Below are 4,598 nucleotides of genomic sequence, written 5' to 3'. Positions count from 1 at the left end.
AAATCTTCTTATCCCGCCAGCAAAATCCCTGATCGCTAGCAGGAGCTAGGCTAGTCGCGTTGTTGAAAAGAAGTTCAACGAGTTAATACTGGTCATGACAGTCTCAAACTCATCGCATCCTTCCAACTTCGCCAGCCGAATTGGATGGTTTAGATTTTGTTTTGGACGACCAACGAGGTGCCAGTATGCTCGCCAGTAACCCATCTCCATCCCTGGCCAGTCAAACTGCCCACGACATGTCAGGAGCACACCAAACCGATTGCTCAAAGTTAGTTGGACGTGCGACTTACAAGACCCGAATTTTTATTAAGCAACATTACATTGCTGCCTCAAAACGATCTCAGGTGTCCAGCTTCGCCAGCAGAATTGGCCGACCTAGATTCATGTAGCGCCCCCAAAGCTAGCAGCTGACTAATCCAAGAGATTAACTAAATAAAGAGGCACTAACAAACCAAATCATAAACTTAAGCATTCAATTAAGAGATCTGCTACAAAACTTAAACCAAAACTAGCCCCGCTCAGAAATATATAAATACAAGAACTTCTCTCAAATGATACATATATACAATAGTCATTCGGTTAACAAATATAATATACAACATAATAAACATAGACGAAGTTAACCAACTAATGAAATCAACTCCTCGAAGCTTTCGCTGCGCAATTCTGATCAGTCTCTGGAACTAAAAGTGGGAATGGGTGAGCACATCATCCCTAAAAGGGGTGCCCAGCAGGAATAACATTTAACTTTAAAGAAATCATGGGCAAGATTTAGAAAAAAATACATGTTTTCCCAAACATCAAAGTGACTAAGTCACTGGAAATGCACAAACACGTATATGGACAAACTCCTTCCAAACAATATATATTATGGTGACTCTTCCGATCGTTCCGCACCTAGATAGCTATATGGTGACTCGTGCCGCACCTAGTAAGCATAGCTTGAAAGTGAGTAGTATAAACGAAGGAGCGTATCCTATATACCACACGTGGAAATTCTCATTTCCCGTAACAATTCATAATGACTACAAACATTTCAAGCCCTTTCCAATTCATGGAAAGATTCAAAGAATCAACAAAACAATCATAACACAAACTAAACAATGCAAGAAGTGCCCGAACAGACAATGCATGAGTTTGTAAACATAAACTTTTGTAAAAGAAACAACAATGGTTTCAAAATAGTTAAAAGTATTCCCACCTCTTTTGATGACAACCCACGCCTACCTCCAGATCCACGATCCACTGGTTCATCCTTTGAATCAATCGTTGTTAATAAACTAACTGTTAATCAAACAAGAAATCTAAGAAAGAACATAACCAAAATGGCTCACACAAGAATCATACAAGTCTATCTAATGATTCTAAGTCCATTTATCACTTTACACCTTTTTATTCTCCATCTTTAACATGGCTAAGGTTTACTAACTCTATTGGGTTGATTCCATAATTCACTAGCTAGGTCAAAAGAGTATCTACAACTTTGTAGAAGAAGCCAAAGGCTAATTCGGACCATAAGAGTCTCATTCAGGTCCATTAAGAGAATTAACTCTAAGCCCAAGTCTACTAACCAAGCCCATTAACTAAGGTCCAGCCCATCTGAGTCAACTAATAGTCAAATTAACGGTCACAGGTCAAGGTCAAATAAGAATCGGTCAACTAAGTCGAATCGGTCAAAGGGTCCAACTCAGATTAAGTCAGGGAAATCGGTGAGCCAACTCAGTCCACAAGACTGATTCAGGTTTTACAAACCAAGGCCCTTGTACAGGCCAAACACTCTGCTAATTGAACTTCACAGGCCTAAATACAATCTAATTTATTCAAAAACAACTTTATAATTCAATCTCAAATACAATTGTAAATTAAGCCTACCTGCAAATGCAGTTCCAAGCTTTCACTACAAAGATTCGACTTAACATATTTCTCTAAACTTCAATCCTCAATTCTAACTGCATCAGTTAACACCTTCCACTCAGACTCTAAACTGGAACGTCAAACAATCTCATTACACCCACAAGTTACATCTGCAATAACTACAATCTCTCACCCATTCTAAATCTGTTCAGCTAGCATACACAAAATCCAAATCCTATAACCCGTAATACCATTCATCGTACAGAACCATCAACTGTATCTCCATCTTAACAGCAACAACACCTCTTACTTTACATTTAATTCTTCTGACGCAGTTCACTTCATGGATGTTATATCCACTCAACATTCTCCAATTCCTAATTCATTCATCTAACACCCCTGCAAGTCTGAGAAGACCCAGATACAATTCACTAGACAACCACCAATGCACTCAATTACAACCACCTGCTACAGTATTTCATGATTCAATACCATCTCAGCTTGCATCACAACTCATTTAACCCACCAATATACACAACAACCATTAACCTCTTCATTACAATCCAAAATTCATATCACCAACACCCTTTTTTAACTCAACCCTGTAATTTCCATAACTCAGCCACTACAACTCAACCAATTCTCAATTCAGATTTAACTTCCTATTCACATTTCATACATTAATACCACCAGTTTACCTCCAAATCCATACCCATATCAACTTCAGTTCAGATTATTCACCATTAGAACACCAACAATTACAGTTCTAACTCCAAACATTTCAACCCAAACAAAACATAATAACTTTACTAATTTACTGAGAAATCATTTACCTCATGATAGGTTTCACTCCACAATTGAATCGAATCCTTCTTTGCTCCTGACTCGGTTCAGCAGATCATTTCAATCTACCACCACCACTGATTTACAAAGAAACCCTAAATAATCCTCAAATAGTCCAACAACTTCAATCAAACATCAAATAAGAACAAACCCATCTTCAATTAGACTTCTGGACCTTCAATTTCATCTTCAATTTCATCTTCAATTTCACACAATCCCTCAATCAACTCAAGAACCCTAATTCAATTCATCTTTCATAATAAATCCTCTTCCCTTTAACCAAATCCCCAAATTTAAACTATAACAATCTTCTTTTCATCACGTTCTACAACACCCATCCTGTAATTTCTTCTTAATCAACTCCAATCATATTTTCGGTGAATACAGAAACCCTAACTTCTTAATTTAATTCCTTCTTTGAGACTAAATCAATAACAAACATCATCACCATCACCAATAGTCAGTTCTTAAGATTTCCCCTAAGTTTATCTTCGATATCACAGCCTCAAAAATCTCGCAGAATCGCCAGAGGCGAAGAACAGAAGAAGAAAAGAGAAGAGAAACAGGGAGAAGAAGAATGAAAAATGATAGAGAAAGAAGGAAAGAAATCCGAGTCTATTTGCTTGATGGTTAGATAAGACTAACGGCAGTGATAAATGCACTCTCCCAAACGATATGAGAAGCCCAGGTCGGTCAGACTTCAAAATGACTAATCTGCCCATCATACTCAGATCTGATGATATCTTCTTCATCCAATATTAGAATGACACGTTCAAGTAGCCTATTTCGCATAACTTTCCGATATCTATTCAACAATACTATTTTAGTATCTATATCGTTGTTAGATTAATTCCTATTAATTAACATTCGTGTTAAACTAATCGAGTTATTATCGGCTAATTCGTCACTTGACCGATCTAATAGCGTTGACGAGCTTGAGGGTCCTTATAATTCAATTCCGATCGACGGACAAGGAGCGTATACGCTCACTAGTGGCTCGACTATAGCGGTGGCCGATCGAATGGTCCACAACATGCCGCCAACATCAAAAACATTGGCCCAAAATGGGTTGTCCACATGACTTTTGAAACCTAAATTGAATCAACGGCAGCCATTAACTGCCGCAAATAATCTCGGCCTCCCAACTTTGCCAGTTGAATCGATCGGCCTAACTCCTATTTTAGGCGGCCAACAAGATGTGGCCATTATCACCGGCCACCCCCTTCCATAAGCTGCAATAAGCCAAGCCGCAGCTTGCCTATATGGCCCCCCAACGGTCCCCCGAAAGTGGCTAGTCGCGCTGCATTTAATAATTTTAATAAATTTAACATCCATTAACTGCTGCAAATCATTTCGGCCGTGTAACTTCGCTAGCCGAATTAACCAGCCTAGATCTAATTTTAGGCGACCAATAAGATGTTTCCGTGATCGCCAGCCGTCACTTTCCTATAAGGACCTACCAGCCTGCCTTTGGCGCGCGTGAATGGATCCTGACAGCTTCCCGAAAATGGCCGGTCACGCTCTTTTTTAAGACATTAGGCTCCACGACTAACTTAAACAAGCCTTACACAATGATAGTTCACGAGCATCGATTATTTTGAGCTGCTTTTTTAAAAACGATGCTTTATACGCATTGTTTACAAACGATGTTTTATAAATGTCGATTTCACAAATAATTTAATTATTTGACTTAAAAGCATTACATGCTATTTCTTGCGGCAAGTCTCATGATTTGACTTGTAAAATATGACAGCCCGTCGCCTGGCTTGCGCGCGATGGTCAAAATAACTAGGTCTTGCAAACAAGACCCACTCAACAATCTGCTGCATATTTTCCACGAAAATATTCGAGACATCAAACATGTCACAAACTGAGGGATGTTCATCAGGGTATTGGTCTGG

The 4,598-nt window shown here is 38.9% G+C and overlaps 1 long non-coding RNA gene across 1 annotated transcript; it reads right to left on the bottom strand.

Annotated features, from left to right (window-relative positions):
- Positions 1–555: 555 nt before the first annotated feature.
- Positions 556–3,305, bottom strand: LOC113298643. The gene is made up of 3 exons (XR_003334320.1): positions 1,873–3,305; positions 1,202–1,255; positions 556–928 (listed from the first exon to the last, which is right to left on the bottom strand). It is a non-coding gene; the product is annotated as an uncharacterized LOC113298643 (long non-coding RNA).
- Between the last annotated feature and the right edge of the window lie 1,293 nt (positions 3,306–4,598).

This window comes from Papaver somniferum, chromosome 7 (assembly GCF_003573695.1).
Source record: "Papaver somniferum cultivar HN1 chromosome 7, ASM357369v1, whole genome shotgun sequence".
Classification (NCBI taxonomy): Eukaryota; Viridiplantae; Streptophyta; class Magnoliopsida; order Ranunculales; family Papaveraceae; genus Papaver; species Papaver somniferum.
The sequence above is the reverse complement of the archived record's forward strand: the minus strand, read 5'-3'. Positions and strand labels throughout refer to the sequence as shown.